The sequence below is a fragment of the Phascolarctos cinereus genome, unplaced genomic scaffold (assembly GCF_003287225.1).
Source record: "Phascolarctos cinereus isolate Bilbo 61053 unplaced genomic scaffold, phaCin_HiC Scaffold_726;HRSCAF=1367, whole genome shotgun sequence".
In the NCBI taxonomy this organism is placed as follows: Eukaryota; Metazoa; Chordata; class Mammalia; order Diprotodontia; family Phascolarctidae; genus Phascolarctos; species Phascolarctos cinereus.
The window spans coordinates 394,708,663-394,729,123 of record NW_027556098.1 but is presented as its reverse complement, the minus strand read 5'-3'; the positions used below and the strand labels follow the sequence as shown (position 1 = coordinate 394,729,123).

Genomic DNA, 20,461 nt, shown 5'->3' with positions numbered 1-20,461 from the left:
TCAGGGTGTGTGTGTGTGTGTGTGTGTGTGTGTGTGTGTGTGTGTGTGTGTAGGAATAGGAATAAGTGGTAGATGAGGGAAGGGAGAACTCATGACAAACTTGTTCTCTTTGGCCCCAGAGGGCAGAGCTAAGAACAAATGATAGAAATTGTGAAGAGGAAAAATGAGGTCCTGCATCAAGGAAGATTATTCAAACAATTAGGATTGCTAAAAAAGTGGAATGGGCTGCCATTGGAGGCAGTCAGTCAATCAGTGAGCATTTATTGAGTGCCTGCTATGTGCTAGGCACTGGGGATGCAAAGCCAGAAATGAAGGCTGCCATTGGAGGCAGTCAGTCAATCAGTGAGCATTTATTGAGTGCCTACTATGTGCTAGGCACTGAGGATGCAAAGCCAGAAATAAAGGCAATCAGTCAGTCAATCAGTGAGCATTTATTGAGTGCCTACTATGTGCTAGGCACTGAGGATGCAAAGCCAGAAATGAAGTAGTGCCTTCAAGGATCTGTGCCCAAGGAAGAAAGGGAGCTAAGCTTCCATTCTGTTAGCTGGAAGTTTTCTGGAGGGTTGCATGCCCTCTTGTTAGGATGCTGTAGTGGGCATTCTTTTTCAGATGCGGATTGATGTCATGGCCACTGAAGTCTCTTTCGGTTCTGTGATGTGGAGGCAAAGGCAATGGATTTTCATCTACCCGAATGCAATTATTATTGGCAAACTCTCTCACGTTGGCTGAAACATTCTGATGGATTCATATCCTGTTGTTCATCTAATATAGACACACAGACACACATTGCACCCGCTCCCTTGACCCCAACCCTTTTCTGACCATGGGATGAAAGAGATCCCTGAGCCTAGGCTGTATTACTTTAATATAGCTAGGTCCCTATTAGGGAGAATAATGATCCCTGTGAGGTGGTTGCACATATTTGAATTTGTATTATTCAAAGTTGCAATGATGTAAAATATGGTCCTTGGTTCCAGTGCAATGGAAATATGCCATACAAATTCAAATAATGGAACTAGTTCATAGGATTCATCATTTGCGCTAATGGGGTCCTAGTTGTACTTCAAGAATCTCTGATGTCTCCTGTGGAGATACTGCTTCCACCAGCACAGATTGAAACGCCCGTCTAACTTGGTAAACAATCATCGAGAGTTTCTCTGGCCAAAAAATTTATCGCCTTGAAGCCAATCTGGGGATGAATCTCTCTAAACTTGGTTTGGCTGGTCCTTGGACCACAGACATGCAATCTGTCACTGGGGCTATACTTGAAGCATTTCCAGCTTGCTGCCAGTACTTGGACTTCACCAGCATGTCCTTTGAGCATAATACAAATGATAACAATAATAATAGCTACCATTTTATGGAGCATTTTGAGGTTAACAAAGGACCTTGCATCCCTTCTTTTCTCTTCTCCCCTCCCCCTGTGTCTAGTACAGTGGTTTTGCACATAGTGGGAAGCTATGTTGGCTTTTGAACTAACTAACCATATGCTGGGTGCTGTTATTATTATTCTCTTTTCAAGCTGAGTTTCAGAGGAGTTAAGTGATTTGGCCCATAGTCACAAAACTACTAAGCAGTAGAGGTGAGATTGGAACCCAAGTCTTCTTGAATTCTAGACCAGCACTCATTGTTACATAATGCTGCCATGCCAAGGAGCTAGGGTCACCTCCATGCCTTGGTGAAGCATCAGATGGAGATGATTGACAGAGCACAAATCTCAGTTGTAGCTGGATATTCAACTAAGATGAGAAAGTTCATTGGTGTCTTAGTGACCTCTACACGTGACCTAGAAAGAATTAGTAGCTTAAAAAATTGTGATTCACAGCCTTCATTTTCAGTGCCTGCCATTACGGTGGCTACAATGCAAAAGGTTTTTGGACTTTGCTTAATTAGAAGTCATGTTCTTTATTTGGGCACTTAAGCAACAGATTTTTTTAACCCTCTTTTTAAAGTAGGAATGATATTGTAGTTACCACATTAGGAATTAACAGGGCATGAAATGGCTGTCTGCCTTGTGGCACAGCCAGATCATTTCAACTGTGTTCGCCTCTGGAAGATAAATAGGTATCATACTTGTAGCTGATGGAAAAATACTCACAAAGTAGCCAGCCAAGAATATTTATAGTGCCCAACTCAAGTTTTGAAAACAGCAATTAATAGACAAGGAGAAAATAAGTTGGCAAATGGAATTCTGAATCAGCCCAGTTCAGGAAGAGAGATGAACAAAAGAATTCTTGTGCTGTCACTATTCCTGGAATCAGTGATATGTATGAATTTAGACCAATCATATTGATATTTTAAAGTATTATATGGCAACATATCTTTATTCTATGAATATATTTGGGGTCCTAAGATCAGAGGTTATCCAAATGCTTAATTTTATAGTCAAGTCACAAATCAACAAGCATTTATTAAACACATTCTCTATGCCAGGCACTGTGGTAAAAACAGTGGGGATGCTAAGAAAGGCAACATCAAAACAAAACAAAACAAAACAAAGCAACCTGCTGTCAAAGATCTCGAAGTCTAATGGAACCAAAGAATGAGGAGGTTGTGTGATTTCTGCAAGGGAGTTAAAGATTAATAGTGGGATTTGAACTCAAGCCCTCTGTCTTTAGACTCAGTTCCCTTTCTACTTAATCAAGTCCTACCTTTTGTCTTTAGGGTTTTGGAGACAAATTTTAGATTTGGTTAGTGATTTAGTTCGATTTAGTTTGTGAGTTTGAGGGCAGCAACTGTCTTTTGCCTTCTTTAGATCCCTAGTGCTTGTCACAGTGCTGGAACATAGTAGGTGCTTAGTAAAAGTTTATTGATTGACAAATTTAGGATGTAAGGGAAGCTTTAAGATTTAGAGCTGCACAGTTGTGGAATGGGCTACTTTGGGAGGTAGCGAGCTCTCCTTCGATAGAGATCTTAAAACAAAACCTGGATGTTCACTTGTCTGGTGGACTCATGTTTGGGTCCAGATCAGGCTCGGTGGCTTCTGAAATCCTTCTGATCTCTGGGGCTTTGTATTTCCTTTCTTCCTGGGCATCCTCCAGCACAACTTTGAAACCTCACGTGGCAGTGGCTTAGTTTCACATCACTAACCTGAGCATCTCCTTCCTGAATCTTTAATTATCCAAGTTCTTCAGAGTTCTTGTTGTAAACTAGCAAGTTAAAAGTTAATTTCCTGTTACCTCAAAAAATTTTTTTGGTGGAATCAATGCAGGATCTCATATCTATAGTCCCTTCCTTAATTTCTAATTAGTTAGTATCCCTAGTGACATGTCCCCACTCAATTCATATAATTAAAATTTTAACTAATAAGTAACAATAAGCAGGATGTTCAAATAGCAATAACACACTTCTCTGCCAGCACTGCACTGAGCTGATGGATGGTTGGCTCAGTTAATGGAGTTCTCTCTTGTTTCTGATGTGTCTGTTCCCCCTTGATTGGGTGACAAGGTCAAACACCTAAATTCCTAGAAGGCTTATAAAACCAGATGAAGGATGCTGTCGAGTCTCCAGTGGCCTAGGGGTTTTAATCATTGGATAGTAGGACCATAATTTTAGAGCTCGAAGAGAATCCAACTCTTTGTACAGATGAGGAAACTGAAACTCAGAGATTAAATGACTTGCTCAGGATCACACAGTCAGTATCTAAGGCAGGATTTTAGGTCTTCTTGACTCTAACTACAAGTACCATACCAAGCTGCCTCTCATTGGACATAATGGGTGGGAAAGGGTCCTACAAATAAATGCCTGTCTGACTTTAAGCCCAGTGCCCACCACACTGTGTTACTGGTATGTTGTAGTAGTAGTAGTAGTAGTAGTAGTAGTAGTAGTAGTAGTAGTAGTAGTAGTAGTAGTAGTAGTAGTAGTAGTAGTAGTAGTAGTAGTAGTAGTAGTAGTAGTAGCAGCAGCAGCAGTTGAATGAATGCCCACTACTTCCTAAGGGGCAGGCCTTCTGCATTGGGATGGCTCTAATTGTTAAAAGTTTTCTCTTCTTTCAGCCCAAACTGGTCCAAATCATCCCAATCCAGCCCAAATGCCACCCTGCAGCAGCTTCTTACTTCTGCCCTAGAGGTTCAAGCAGGATGAATGGCATCCCTCTTCCCCATGACTGCATTTGAAAGATTAAAGAAAGCTATCACATCCCCCCCACTAAGTCACCTTTTCTTCAGGCTAAATCCCCTGGGTTGTTTTCCTTGATCCCTGAATGTTATGGTCTCCAGGACCCTTACCTTCCCAATCATGATTCTTTGGCTTCATTCTTGTTGGTGCCTACAGGAGACCAACCATGGCCAGAGAGAAAAGGAAATTGGGAGTATTAAACTGGTTCATATAATTTTACAATCAGCCCAGAATTCTGCCTCTAAAAGGGCCACTGAGAAAGGGATGGTTTGTGGGGAGGAGTGGTGGTTGTTCCTGACACGAAACAGAGCTGTTCTCAGCTTTCTTCTACATCCTCCTGTTATGAAAGCTGAGTCTCAGATTACTCTTAGAGAACTGAGATCACAACCTGCTTAGGCAGCCAGGTGGCCCAGTGGACCAAGCACTAGATGTGGAACCAGGAAGACCTGAGTTCAAATGTAGCCTCAGATACTTATGAGCTATGTGCCTGGGCCAGCCATAGAACCTGTCTCTCTTAGTTTCCTCAACTGTAAAAAATGGGATAATAATTACATCTCCCTTTCAGGGCTGTTGTGAGGATCAAAAAAGATAATATGTAAGATAAAGATAATATAAGAAAATGAGGTAAAATGAGATAATAAGAACTTTGTAGCCCTTAAAGTGCTATATAAATGCTGGCTATTATAATACATATATATGTATATACCCATATGCGCACATAGTATGTATTTTTATATATGCATACAATTTATGTAATAAAAATATGTATGTATATATATCCATACTATAAACACACATACATATAGCTATATATGTATAAATGTGTTTATGTACAAATATACATATGTGTATATATATATATATACATACATACATACATATAAATATACATATGTGTATATATATATATATACATACATACATACATATAACACAGTGGATAGAGCTCCAGGTCTGGAGTGAAGAAGATTCATCTTTGTGAGCACAAATCTAGCCTCAGACACTTACTAGCTGTGTGACCCTGGGCAAGTCACTTCACCCTGTTTGTCTCAGTTTCCTCCTCTGTAAAATGAGCTGGAAAAGGAAGTGGCAAATCACTCCAGTATCTTTGCCAAGAAAATCCTAAATGGGGTTATGAAGAGTCAGGCATGATTGAATACAAATGGACGACAACAACAATATTATTCTATAGGGGAGGATGCTTGATGGGATAATGGCAGTGGAGGGCAGGACTCTTCCAAAGGTAGGACAGCCCCCTAAGTGATATACGTGCAGCATTCTGAGCAAATTTGATGAATGGAGGGTCTACTCAGGCATTTGCAAGAGAAACATGCTTTTACCGGTATCTGAGGCAGATTACAATATGGAAAATATTTTGTGATTTCCTACTTTAAACTTGATTTGAGCCTTATTAAGATAGAAACTCCCTGGTGGAGTTAGAGCTGCAGAGTATCAATTTGGCATGCAGAACTTGTATTTAATTATTATCATAACAGTCCCTTAACATTATTGTAGATTAGCCCACAAGGATATGTATGGAAATTTCAGCATATTCAATTACTACGTGAGCCCTCTAACGCCACTGTCAAAATTCACTGAGGGCCTTTCTCCATTTGGACCCGGGTAGGTAACAGATGCCCTGAGTTAGATGTCACCCAGTCCACCTAACCTTGACGTGAGGGGCAGAATTTAGGATTCTAGCTCAAAACTAAGGGATGGATTTTTATTCATTCTTCACCCTCCCTTTCTCCCCATCTTCACTCTGTAAATGACCAGATAGGCTTGTTTGCACTGGGTAAAGAACATCACTGGCCATCACTTGGCTGAATCGTCAAACATTGATCGGCTTCACATCTTTCAATTCCCCGATATTGTTGGTAAGATATACTCGGGTCATCGCACTGGTGGGCTGTAACTGTAGGGTACAGCTGCTTATGGGAGGGTCCTTGGGCTTGGGTGATGCTAATCACTCAGACTCATCCTAAGGCAGCCATCTCCAATTCCTTTTAATTTATATGGGTTATAGTCACTATCAGAGGTGAGGTGGGTAGTTAGCAAACCAATTAAGTTTCCTTGTCCAGGCGGCTTCCTTAACGCATTCTGGGAAGAAAATATATCTGCAGATAAGCAACAAAACCAACAAATTACTAAGTTATTAAAGAGATTCAGTTCAATTAAACAAACATTTATTAAATGCCCAGTATTTACAAAGCATGAAGAGAGGCACTAAAGATAAAAAGGCGAAAACCCAAATAGTCTTTGTCCTCACGGAGCCTACACCTCCTACTGGGATGGAGAACAATGCAAACTGATGGGGTGAATAAAAAGTCTACACAAGACAGTAGCAAAAGGGAGACAGTGATTGGCCAAGCAGTCCATCTAGACACATTTAGTAATAACAATAATAGCTAACGTTTATATGGCACCTATGTGCCAGGCACTGTGCTAAGTGCTTTACAAATATTATTTCATTCGATCCTTACAACAGCCCTGGGAAGGAGGTGCTATTATGATCCCCGTTTTACCGATGAGGAACCCGATGCAAGCAGAGGTTAAATGACTTGCCCACAGTGACACAGCTAGTAAGTGTCTGAGGCCAGATGTGAACTAGGTCTTCCTGAACTTCAGGCCTGGTGCTGTGTCCACTGCAACACTTAGTTGCCCATAGTAGGAAACACCCACTATGTTCCAGGGACTATCCTAGTGCTGAGGATACAGAGACAGAAGTGGAAAGAATCGCTACCCTCAAGGAGCTTCTATTTTATTGGGGAAAGGCATCACATTTATATGTAAACATACAGGAGGCAGTAGCGGCTGAAGGAGGGGGAATCAGGAAGAGATTTGCCTTGAAGAAGGTGATTTTTGTGCTGAATTTTGACAAAAACTAGGGATTTTTAAGAGGAAGAAGTGAGGAAGGAGAACATTCTGGGCACAGGGGAACAGCCTGGGCAATAACATACAGAGAGGAGATGGAGCAGCAAGACCTGTGTTTTCTTGTTGTTCAGTCATGTACGACTCTTTGTGACCCCATTTGGGGTTTTCTTGGCAAAGATGCTGCAGTGGTTTGCCGTTTCCTTCTCCAGCTCATTTTACAGATGTGGAAACTGAGGCAAACAGGGTGAAATGACTTGACCAGGGTCACACAACTAGTAAGTGTCTGAGGCCATATTTGAACTCGGGAAGATGAGTCTTCATGACTTCAGGCTTGCCACTCTATGCACTATGGCGCCACCTAGCTGTCCTGCAAAGCCTGCATAGAGTGCATGAATATTATATAATAAAATGGAAAAAATGGTTGGAGCCAGATCATAAATAAATTTAAGTTCCAAACAGAAGAGATTGTAGTTGAACCCAGTGGTAATAGGGAGTCATTGGAGTTTATTGAGTAGGGGAGTGACAGGGTAAGACCTTTGCTTTAGTAATATCAGTACATTTGGAAAGTGGATTGAAGGCTTTATGTAGAGCTGACACCTGAGCTGTGCTATGAAGGAAGCTAGGGATTCCTCAAGAGGGAAGTGAGGAGAAAGAGAATTCCAAGCGTGGGATACAGCCTGGCTAAGAGCATGGAGGTAGGAAATGGTTTGTTTTGTGTATAGAATAACTAGCAGGACAGTTTGGCTGGAATAAAAAGTGAGTGAAAGGGTATAATGTGATATTAGACTGGAAAGGGAAGTAGGACACAAATCAGGGATGGCCAGGAAACAATTTGATCTCATTTCTTAGAATCGCCAAAGATTAATGAGTAGTGTTAATGAGGAGTGATATTCAGATTTATGTTTTAGGACTGTCAGTTTTCTAGCTGCATTGGGAATGGAATGGAGGGGGAAGAGCCTGGAGATAGGAGGCCAGTTAGGAAGCTGTTACTATGGCCCAGGCAAGAAGTAACAAGAGCTCCAACTAGGGTGGTTGGCCATGGGAATGGAGACAAAGGAATGAAAGTGAGTGACATTGCGAGGGAAGGACCTGTAAAACTTGGCAGCTGATTGGACCCGGGGGCTAATGGAAAGGAAAGAATCTAGGTGGGGGTAGGAGGGGGATTCCGAGATTGTGAGCACAGATGACTGGAAGGATATTGGTACCCTTGACAAAAATGAGGGAATTTGGAAAAGGTCTGGGTTTGGAGGGTAAATGCAGTAACTGCCATTTTGGATAGATTGAGTTTTAGATTCCTTTGGGACATTCAGTTGGAGATGTCCAGCAGATAGTTGAAGAGCCCTGGAATTGAGAAAAGAAATGAGGGCTAGAAATGATGATCAGTTTTAGAATCATCTGCAAAGAAATGCTAATAGAAGCCATGAGAATCAATTTGATTAGCAAAGGAGAGAATATAGGAAAATAAGAGAAAAGAAGCTTCCCCCTCATGTTCCTTGCCAGTGGACGAGGCAGCTGGTTGGGCAACTGTCTCAGCGTATAAGCTCAGCAATTATGTCATTCCCTCAGTCTGCTCTTCCCTATACAAAATAGTCCCCATTCCTGCAATTTCCCTGGGGAGTTCTGCTTTCCATACCTCTAATAACAGGCATTCCCTTGTGGCAAGGGAGAGATGGGTTGGAGGGAATTAAAAGATTGTTAGGGGAATTAAAACCCAATTAGTTCTTGAATCAGTTTGGAAATTAAAAGCAAAAGAATGAGGTTATCTAATAAATCAAATCAGTAAACCAGTAAATATTCATCAAGTGCCTACTATACGTCCAGCCTTGAGCTAGCTGCTGGGAGGGGGCTGTCTTCAAAGAGCTTAAAATCTAGGTTCCCACTGAATTGGACTGTCATTCCAACCTTCTCTCCCAGGTTATAATGGCCTATCAGTGAGATCGTGGTATCATAGCATCTTAGATTTAGGGATAGGTGAGAAACTTGAGGGGTTATCTAATTCAACCCCCTCATCTTTTATAAAAGAGGAAACTGAGGGCCAGGGAAATTAACTGACTTGCCCAGGGTAGTTGGGGGAAAGGTAGGCTTTGGAATCTGGTCTTCCTGGCTCCAAGCCTGACATGCTCTTCATGACTACACCCCACTGACTCTTACTTAGCCAACGTAGAGGTTTCCCAAGCATCTCTGGTGGCTCACACTACCATAAATGTCTGCAGAGCATTTCAGGAGGGCAGTAGATAGTTTGAAAGTTGGTCTTTCGTAATAGACCTATAATTAACAATTTCTGAACTTGATCAAATGACGTAGAATATGTACTTTTGGGCAGCTAGGTGACACAGTGGATAGAGCACCAGCCTTGGAGTCAGGAGGACCTCAGTTCAAATCTGGCTTCAGATACTTGACACTTACTAGCTATGTGACCCTGGGCAAGTCACTTAACCCCAATTGCCTCAGCAAAAAAAAAAATGTACCTTTAAATCAGCTTTGAAAGATAAATTCAATTTTGTGGGGGTTATGTGCAAGTGTGTGTGTGTGTGTGTGTGTGTGTGTGTGTGTGTGTGTGTGTGAGTGTGTAACTTCTGTGAGGCTTAGGGGGTTGACGGATGGGTCATGGAGGAACTCATTTGAAGTATGACCACTGTGGGGACAAAGCCTGGAAGCTCCTTCTCTTAACGTATTGTTCTTGATAACTGGGTGCCTACTTGTTTTCTGTGATGCTGAAGCATTGTAAATGCTCTCAGCATCCTCTAAATTTTGAAGCCCTGGGAAAGAGCCCCAGTTGCTCTGCCCTAGTTATGACTTTGGCTCACAGCATTCTTGTTTATAACAGGACAGTGTTGACAGTGTTTATCTAAAGCCTGATTGGCATATTTCATCATGATTTCCCATTCATTCCAGTGAGTTGCTGGTTTTCGTTTTCCCCTAGGGATAAGTAGTGGTAGATGGAAAATAATTTTTTGCGTTGGCCAGAGTAGATCCCAGACTGAAATGCAGTTGGAGGATTCCTATTGCCTCTAAGTTAGAAAGCAGACACAAGAAAAATTCTGATTTCTCTTAAGAGAATCTGCCATGGGGCTTGGTAGAAGAGGGCATGGAGATCCTGAGACAAGCTTTTTTGTTATTTTGCCGTGTATTCAAAATAACCAAATGAGAGTCAGCTTCTCTAAGACCAATTAGGTTAAAATATCCAGAATTTTTTCAAAGAGGGAAAGTTTGGTCTGTCAGCATCTTTGAATGTAAAGTAATTTGACAGCCATCTGGACATGTTTACTACTACTAATAAAAAAGTTTTATTGATGCCTTTTATTTTTACATCATAATCATTTCTCAGTGTAAACCCATCACTACCGCCTTTCCCTCTCACCCCTGCCCCCATCCCATAGGAACTTTTATTTGTAACAAACCGTAAGCAAAACTAACCAACAAAGCCACCTTGCCTGATAGTGTATGCAACATTCTGCACCCACAGCCTACCACCTCTCTGCTAAGAGAAGGGAAATCAACGATATTTAATTTAGTCAAGTACTCCTAGAATAGTCACCATGGAGAGAGGGATGCAGGTACAATTTTTTTGTTCACATTAAAGTATTTACTCAACGGTATGAAAAAAACCCACGCCTGTGACTTTAATCTTCACCACCATAATTTACACACAGCTTAATGATGGATGCAAGAGGCAGACATTTATTACAAAAGTGTAAAAAATGTCGACTCTTCGTGAATTGATTATTTAGAATTTATTTTATTAAATATTCAAGGTGGCGTATGATATACTAAACTTATGTTCATCATGGAACCTTGGTGATTCATGGTTCTATGGCAGCAGTTAGAAAATCAAACAGGGGTTTGCTGTTTCAGGAGGAGAATATGGATTATTATTAAACCTGGAATGGGCCTCCAGAGAGCCCCTTCTGAAGGGAATACACGTATCAATTACTCCTTTTCTATATGGGGATTCTAATGTATTCACTTATGGAAACATAAATTCTCAGCAAATGGCCATGGTTTTTTGGCCTCTTCTCCTAATATCATCTACTCAAGGAAGAGCTTGTTTTTCCTCTCCATGAGTAAGTAATACTCATAATCCCTTAATCACTGGAGCTTGTTTCACCATTTGTAACTTTTAATAGTAAAAGCTTTGCTAGTATCTGTACATTTCAGAGACTGAGAAGTGATGGAAGATTGGGGTGATTTATGGGGGGGTGGGGAGGTAGAATGAAGTATTTTCATTGAGGTTTACTAAAAGGATTTATTTGGGGCTTGCAGGAGACTGGGGATGGCTATTAAACATAGGAACAGTACTTGAAGAAAAGTCCTGCTGATGTGGGACTTGTAATTTGAACAAATTATTTACAGTGGCATCATGCTGGGGACTAAAATATGCTTGTGCAGTAGTCTGAAGAGACCTCTTATGTTGGGGGCCCCATAGGTCTTGTATAGGACAGCCAGCCTCTGCTCTGGTCATGCTCCTTCTTCCTGGCTCCTTGCTCCCCTTCAGTTTTATGGAATCCTTTATACCTGGAACATTCTGTTCTTGAAACTTCTGTGCCCCATGATGCATTATGATGTTGAGCCTTGCTAGGAAAGATGTAGCCTTTTCTTGCCTCTCATAGTGGGGAAATCAGGCAAATGTTCCTGAGGGTGATCTACCACCTCCCTACAAAGCCCTCATCCTTGCCTGTATCTCTGAGCTAACTTGATGTGTTAAGGATAGAAACCAAGTGTGCCCCTCTCGTAGAATCACAGATGCATAGCTGGATGGAAACCTGGCAGCCAACAAGGCAAACCTCCTTATTTTACAGAGAAGGAAACTGAGGCAGGAGATTGTCCTTGTCCAAGGTCATAGTGTCATACACTTAGAGCCGGGAACGTCCATTTCCCTCATTTTCAGATGAGAAAATGACAAGATCTTGGTGTAGATTGGTTGTGCCGAATCCAGAGAGTTATCATCAGATACAGAATCATCCACCTTCTTCCATCTCCTTAGAGGGTCATTGTGGTGCAGTGGAAAGAGTCTGCCACTTATTATTATTATTATTATTGTTGTTGTTGTTGTTGTTGTTGTTATGTGACTTGGGCAAGCCACCTAACCTTCCAGCTCTCAGTTTCTTCATATATAAAAGAAAGGAAATGGATTAGAGATGGCATTTGAGGTCTCTTCAGCTCAGAGCCTGTGATGCTGTGATCCTCCTGTGGCCTGAAGATCATCCCATTCGAGGCCCTGGAATGCCCTTCCGGCGGCTGAGTACCAGTGATTGAGATGCAGATGCATCCTTTGCCCTACACTCATCTTCCTCTGTTCCTGCTCCTCCTCCCTCATGGCCCTCAGTGCCTCAGATGAATCCTTCTGCCTTCCTTTGTGTGCGTTAAAATGTACCTGTAACTGAAACGTGCTTATCAGAGTGGTTGGCATATGGCCAAGTGGCCCTCTAGTGCATAGAGTACCAGACCTGGAGTCAGGAGGACACATCTTCCTGAGTTCAAATCCAGCTTCAGACACTTACTAGCTGTGTGACTTTGGGCAAGTCCCTTCACTCTGCTTGCCCCAGTTACCTCATCTGTGAAAAATGAGCCAGAGAAGGAAATGGCAAACCGCTTTGCCAAGAAATCCCCCAATGGGGTCATGAAGAGTCAGATGCAGCTGAGACAACAACAACAACAACCACCAGCATACAATAGGCGCTTAATAGATGCTTGTTGACTGTTGACTGGCTGCCTGACTGTCATAAAGGCCTGCTGCTTTTCGCATCATTGGCCGCTCTGCTTCTTTGTGAAAGCTTCTAAGCTCTAAATCAGCTGCCTCAGCCTGGTGTAGCAGGTGAACGTTTCCTTTACTGAGAAGGATGGCTGTGCCGCCATTTTTCACAACTCATTCCCCGTGTCTCATTTATCTTTCATTTAAGGCCGTTGCCTGCACCGATGGTGACCTTTCAAAGCTCTGGTGACGCTTCCCTTCTCATATTTCCATGTTCTCCCATGTATTATCGTCGTATGCACGTGGCCTAGTGGGTTCCATGACTTTCTTCCCAAAGCCTAAAGGCAAGAGGTCTTTCCCAGGCTCTCCCACCTACTTCTGCTGCCATTGTACACCGTATAAATCTTACATCTACATAGTTGGTTATATACGTTGTCTCCCCCATGTGAAAATGAGCTCCTTGAGAAAAGGGATTGCTTTTGTCGTTTTTTTTTTTTTTAGTATCTCTAGTGCTTATAACAATGCCTCACATACAGTAGGTGCCTAATAAATACTTGTTAACTTAATGACTGATTGTCAGAGAATGGCAAGTGTGTTCAGGTATAAGACAGAATATCCAGTCTCACTGCCCTGAAAACCATACAGTGCTACTACCCTCCTTGGGAGCTGAGTCCATACAACAACTGATACTAACTCTGCCCATGTCTTGGGGCATTTAGAAGGTATGTATAGGAGCAGGTGGCTTGGGTTTAATAATCGTGATAATAATAATAACAGTTCATATTTATATAACACTATGTGCTAAAGCCGTCCACATTTATTATCTCATCTGTTCCTCACAGCAACCCTGGGAGGTAGGTACTGTTGTTGTCCCCATTTTACAGATGAGGAAACTGAGGCAGAGGTCAAGTGACTTGCCCCGGGTCACACAGCTAGTATGTGTCTAGACTCAGGTGGACTAAGTCCAGGCCTGGAGCTCTATCCATTGTGTCTCCTAGCTGCCGATGGCCTTTCCCAGGTATCTGACTGAACCTGCAGTATCTCCTGGAGGGGAGTAGGGAAAGAAACAGGACTCCTTGTTTGTGAATTTAAAATGCACTTGAAATGACTACTTACCCCTGTGTGCATGGGACAACGCACTGACACTGATGTTTTACTTAAATCCGTCATTTTGTTTCATGCTTTCATGGGCAGAATTAGGCCTAATTGTCAATATAATGCTGTATTAAGCTCACTTTCCCAACAGAATACACATTGGACTGCTCACAGCAGCTCATTCCTACAACAAGAATCTGATTTACTCTCCTTATGACTAATCTGACCACAGAAAGAAGGGGGTTTTGTTTGAGGTCAGGACCTCTGTGGGTCTGGGACCCCTTTCATTCCCTTTCCACCAATCCAGGATGCCACCTTTCTGCTCCTCTCCCTGTATCTTTCTTGCTTATGCTAGGACAGGAATAGGGAGTGTGGAGCATGCCCAGATGAGGGAACTCCCTCCATCAATGCCCAAGGGTGTTTTCTCTGCAACTGATGGTCTTTAAGAGTTATCAAGAGCAGGGCTCAGACATGGGACCCTCAGATGCATATACTTTAGAGTGCAGCCCAAATCAGATTCAAATGTAATTGGGAAATATTGAATAAAATGAAACAACAAAATAAAAATATAATAAAACATAGATATTTATATGTGGCTTTCTAAGTCAATCAGTGTCCCCCAGGGATCCTTCCATATGTATGACTTAATGGCCCCTGTTTCGGTTTTAGGCTAGAATCCCTGAGAGCTTGTGACTTGTTCAGAGGCACAGTTACATGGGTCAGAGGCAGGGTGGGAGCTGAGGTCTTCCTGGCTCTCAGTCCTGTTCTCTACCCATCAGGCCATGCTATCATGCCATCTTGCTAATATCTTTTAAAAATAATATTGAGGTCTTTTTTTTAACCTTCCTCTCCCTACAAACTCTTCCTGTCCCCCTCCCTCACAGCAAAGAATAAGAAAGAGAGAGACACAGAGAGACAGACAGAGATAGAGAGAGAGAGAGAGAGAGAGAGAGAGAGACAGAGAGACAGAGACAGAGATAGAAAGAGACGGAGATGGAGAGAGACAGAGAAAGACAGCGACAGAGAGAGACACACACAGGGAGAGACAGGGAGTGAGAGAGACCAGTGTTTAGGGAAACTAATATATAGCTAGCATTTATATGGCACTTTAAGGTATTTCAGAGTGCTTTGTAAATATTATATCATTTAATAAATGCTAGGTTCATTGGTTAATTGATTGGAAAAGGGATTGGTTTAAGGTATTAGAGAAAACAATACTCAAATGACTTAATATTTTATATCAACTAAGTGTACTATTCTATGCATACAGTATTCCACATCCATAGACCCCCACTTCTACAAAGAAAGACATATTTTCATTTCTCTTCTTTAGGGCCAAGCTTGGTCATTTCACAGTGTTTCAATTTTGATTGTTCTTTCTATAAACATCACAGTAGTCACTCTATGTATTGTTTTCCTGATTCTACTTATTTCAATTTATATTATTTCGTGTGAGTCTTCCCAAGCCTTTGTGTATTTGACATATTTATCATTACTTACTGTGCAGTAAAATTGCATATGTTCATGCTCTATAATTTCTTCAGTCACTCTCCAAATGATGCTGTCCATGTTATCCCACGCCTGCCTTAGTTTCCTTATCTGTTAACTGGGGGTAATAATAGCACCTATCTCCCAGGATTGTTGTAAAGGTGAGATGAGATAATATTTGCAAACCTTAAAGGATTATATAAATGATAGCTATGATGTTTGTGATGATGCTTTTTGATAAATCGCAGAATTACAGATTCTTTAGGTTGGAAGGGACCCCAGCAGCTATCAGTCAGCCAACAAGTATTTATGAAGTGCCTAAAATGCGCCAGGCATCATGCTGGTGCCTGGGATAAAAGTGCAAAGAATGAAAACGATCCCTCCTGAAAGCCATCTAGCCTAACCCATCTCTCCAAAAGAATTCCCCCTGGGATAGGATTCAACAAGAGGCCATTCAGCCTTGGCTTGATGCTTTCCAGAGAGGGGTCTCCACTACCTTCCCAGGCAGCCCCATTACACTCTTGGATAGCTTCTATTGTTAGACACTTCCCCCCCCCCTTTTTTCAGGTTTAAATTGTCTTCTTTGCAAGTTCCACCCACTTCCTCCTCTTCTGCCCTCTGGGATCAAGCAGACCAAATTTAATTCCTCTCCCACAAGATGATTTTTTTAAAAAAGAATTTGGAGGCATCATGTTCCCTGAGTCTTTTCTTAGAACCTTAAAACAATCCTTATAAAACAAAAATTAAAATATATCCTGTAGAGAAGATTTTCTCTGTCAAGGACTTGGAAGCCCTTTGGTTCTTCTGATATTTTGCCAACACCACTAAAGGATTTGAGTTGTTCATCCCTCACTCTAGCTAAAAGACCACTTCACTTCCTTTGGTGAGCATGCACATCATTGACAATGCTTTTGATGCCCCATCTCCTGTGCTGTTCATCATTGGTAGTATGCTGGAACCTCCCTATACTCACCACGGATTCTTCCATTGCCTTCTGAGGCATCTGCAACTTCGAGTCTTCTGAGATTGGGGTATTTATTACATGATGTCTAGCATTGCCACAAATTTTGTTACTTACCTTTCATTGCTGTGAAACACTGGTAAAGATCTAGCCATATTATCCACAACTGGAAGTGAACACGAGGTGGTGCCCCTGTGATCAGGTCTCCTGGAGACAGCTTTGCCATCCAGGGTACATCTTTTCACTTGGAACACTTCCTTTTCCAACAGGCTCTTTGCAGGGTGAGGTGATGTTGTGTGCCAAGCAAAGGGATGTATGTTGCTTCCCATTAGATACCTATGCGAAGGTCTTCAGATTTTTTGAGCTCCATGTCTTTGTTGGTACTCTATGTGGTTCACCAAATACTTCTATATCAGACACTGTGTTAAGTGCCGGAGATACAAAGAAAGGTGACAATGATCCCTGCCCTTAAGGAGCTGACATTCCAAGCAGATATCTGTAGTGAGATGAAACTTCCAGTGGCTTGTCTATGTAGTTCATTGTTCTTGCATCTAGAACTTATGACATTTTTTGTTTTCTATTGAAAGGTGCACAAATAAACCTAATAGTGGTAGCTTCTCTCTTCCATCCCCCCTCCCCCTTATCAGCAATTTTAAAAAATGATCTGGAATGTCGGAAAAGGAGATTTAGCGCTTACAGTATCTTGGTCACATTTTCTTCTCTCTCATAACACCTGGAAGTCAAATTTCTCAGGCTAAATACCAGCTGAGTTTGTGTTCCATTATGTATAGTAACTTCATTCTATATGGTGGGTTTTTTTTTTTCACTTGATTTTCCCCCCTTTTCCCTCAAACCCTCCAGATGGAAGTGTGGTATAAATGTAAAGAGCCTTAGAAGTGGGAATGAAAATAAATTCACTAAGAAATAAAGAATCTGTTTTCTATACTTTCTTTTGCAAATAGTGCTTCCAATGACATATTGTGAATGGACTGAATTATAACAAAAACAGGAATGAAACAGAGCTCCAGGGCAGGAAGAACAATTGTTACACTTACTTTAACTGATATAATGCACAGTAACGCTTTTTACACTCAATTAGTCTGCACATTGTGTTGGACACAAACCAGAATGTAAAACATTTTTTGGTTTTGTTTTTACATGATTAAGGGAGATGGGTTGAAATAAATTTAGTAAATTACCTTTCTTTCTCTCTTTCCTTTCTCTCTCTCTCTCCTTCCTTCCTTTCTTTCTTTCTTCCTCCCTCTTTCTTCCTTCCTTTCTTTCTTTCTTTCTTTCTTTCTTTCTTTCTTTCTTTCTTTCTTTCTTTCTTTCTTTCTTTCTTTCGTTCTTTCTCTGTCTTTCTGTCTTCTTGTCTTTCTTTCTTTCTTTCTTTCTTTCTTTCTTTCTTTCTTTCTGTCTGTCTTTCTTTCTTTCTGTCTTTCTTTCTCTTTCCCATTCCCTACTTTATTTAGCTCCCTTTCCTGCTTTCTTTTTTTTATCTTTATCGTTTTCCTTCCTTCTTTCCTTCCTTCCTTTCTGTCTTTCTTTCTATCTTTTTTTCTTTCCTTCTTTCTCTTTTTCCCTACCTTATTTCATGCCCCTTTCCTTTCCTGGTTCTTTTTTAAAATCTTCTCCTTCCCTCCCTCCTTTCCTTCCTTCCTTCCTTCCTTCCTTCCTTCCTTCCTTCCTTCCTTCCTTCCTTCCTTCCTTCCTTCCTTCCTCACTCTCTTTTTGGTGGATCTTCTGCCTTCATTGATGCCCTGCCCTTAGTTGAATCAAGGAATTTTTTACTTTGCCCTCCCCCTGAGCTTCTATCCTCAGAAAGATACCAAGATGGATGTTTTTTTTTTTTTTTTTTGCTGCACACCTTCCTTTAACTTTCACAAACGAGGTTAAAAAACCAGTGCTCTGTAGCCTGGGTCATCAACCATATTTTGTGCTTTGCGTTTCAGAAAAGGATGGCAAGTAGACAAGGAGAACAGATGTTAGAGAACATTTATTTAAGCGGCAAAAGCATCTTCGAGGCTCTGTATTTCAAGTTCCTTGTTTAATTTATTTTGCTTAATTATCCTTTCTTGCATTTTTAATGTTCCTAATATGATAATATTAAGAATTGCAGTATGTGATTATGTGTGGCACATTTTAATAGAGGCTTGAGGTTGGCTGGGGTTGTTTGAGGGAGGGGTCAGTTGTCTTGAATGTGGCAATGCAGAAAACCATCCCAACCTCATCCTCTTTGCCTTTGCTTGCCGGCAGCTAGCAATCTGCTTGTGGAAGGAAGAGAGTGCTGAGGAGCTCTGGAGTCTTGCTGCATAAGATGGGTTGTAGAGACAACATCAATTTGGTTTCAGTGGGGCTGCTAATAAAGTACTCTCTACCCCACCCCCACTCCCACCCCCATCCCCATATGTATACATCAGGAACACCTGCATGCTTAAGTTATGCAAGAGGTAGAGAGATGGGAGGCAGGCGTTTCCTTTGCTATGGCTTTCAGCTGGCATTGAAGTTCTGGTCAAGGGTACGCCGGGTCAAACTTCCTGCCTTTTAAAAACATAACCTTCCTCTCTGCTTGAGCAGTAAGAGAACCATACTGCTCTGGCATTTCTGTCATTCAAAACCAGACATATTAATAAGGAAACCAAAGCTAAAGCCTGTTAGGTAAAATATCCAATTATTATTATTTTTCTTTTTTTTTAACTTCCAAAAAGCACATCAAATAAATAATGCAGTTGATGTTACTTCTAGAAAATGCAGCAGCATTCGTTCATTTACATAAATTATACAACTCATTATCTTTGTTTATAAAAAGCTTTAGCAATATTTTGGCTTATGGATGCTTAAAAGGAGGGGAGGGGGGTGGGGAGAAAAAAGGCCCAGATTTCAGTTTGGGTATAATTTGCTATACGGCATAGTCACCTTTTTTATTTATTTACAGAAAGCGTGTCTGTCTGACAGATAGCCTAAGGAGCATTGCCCTTTCTTTGTGATAAATGGAGTGCATTAACTTTGACTTTTGTTTATAAAAGCAAATAAATTTGAGGGAGTCTAGACAGCAAGAGAAAGCCACCTTGGTTGATTTCCCCCTTCCCACCCACTCCTCCCCTCTGCTGGGGACCCCTCTCCTCGTGGATTTCAGCATTAGGGATTGTACAACCCAGGAAACTGGCCTGCATGGGTCTCCACTTCTCTCTTTGAGCATCTCTGATGGATGCAGGGGATTTATGGTAGCGGTTAATCTCCGTGCATAAATATGAGCTCGTGGGCTACGCTAATGAGTCAAGCAGGGGAACCTAGATGAGAGAATTACTCTTACGTGCTACTGCAATGTTTTCTGCAGTGCTAAGTCTCTTCCTTTCCTTAAATCAGATCTTAACGCACAATCAGAAACTTAGCATTTCAGTCCAGGGAACTGGGGAGGGCAGGAATTAGGGTCAAATAAGTGGAGAGCTAGAAATGGAGATGAAAGAGAGCTTAGCAACTATCCATTCCAAACCCCTTGCTTGATTGACAAGGGTGGGAAAGGCATAGGGTTGGAAAATGACTAGCCCAAGGTCCCACAAGTAGTCAGTGACAGAGGTGGCTTGTGATGTTCTGACTTGAGATCTCAAGGGCACGCAAGACACGAATTCGATCTGCTTCAAGTCAGGAAACAGATACAAAGTGCTGTGTATGCAAAGGTCCAGCTCTTAATCCTGTAATATCCTTATATTACTGGACTACATGACCTACAAGGAGAGGTCATTGTAGACCTTAACAGTGACATCTGGACCTTCCAAAGCTAAATCTAACATCATATATGTGGAGATTATTGGAGATGCAGACACAAAAACATACTAGTCCATGCTTCTGCCCATAAGGAGTTTGCATTCTATTTGGGGATGGGGTGGGGGAAGATTCAGTGTGTTCACAGATAAATAAATACTAAGTAATTTCAGGAGGGAGAGAGGCTAATGGATGGTGTATGTGTGTGTATGTGAGAGAGAGAGAGAGAGAGAGAGAGAGAGAGAGAGAGAGAGAGAGAGAGAGAGAGATCAGGAAAGCCATTTTTTAAGAGAGTATACATTGTTTGATGGACACATAGTTTGGGACTTAGAATCAGGGAGATAGGAATTCAAAACCCATCTCATTTACCAGCTGTGCAAGCCACTCACCTCACTGAGCCTCAGTTTCCACATCTGTAAAATGGGGATAATAATAGCAACCACCAATGCAGTTGGGAGGATTAAATGAGGTCA

The 20,461-nt window shown here is 41.5% G+C and overlaps 1 protein-coding gene across 8 annotated transcripts in view; it reads left to right on the top strand.

Moving 5' to 3' along the window:
• Positions 1 to 20,461, top strand: part of CAMTA1 (calmodulin binding transcription activator 1) — a 1,299,703-nt gene that overhangs the window by 574,645 nt on the left and 704,597 nt on the right. The gene's annotated exons all lie outside the window — the stretch shown is intronic.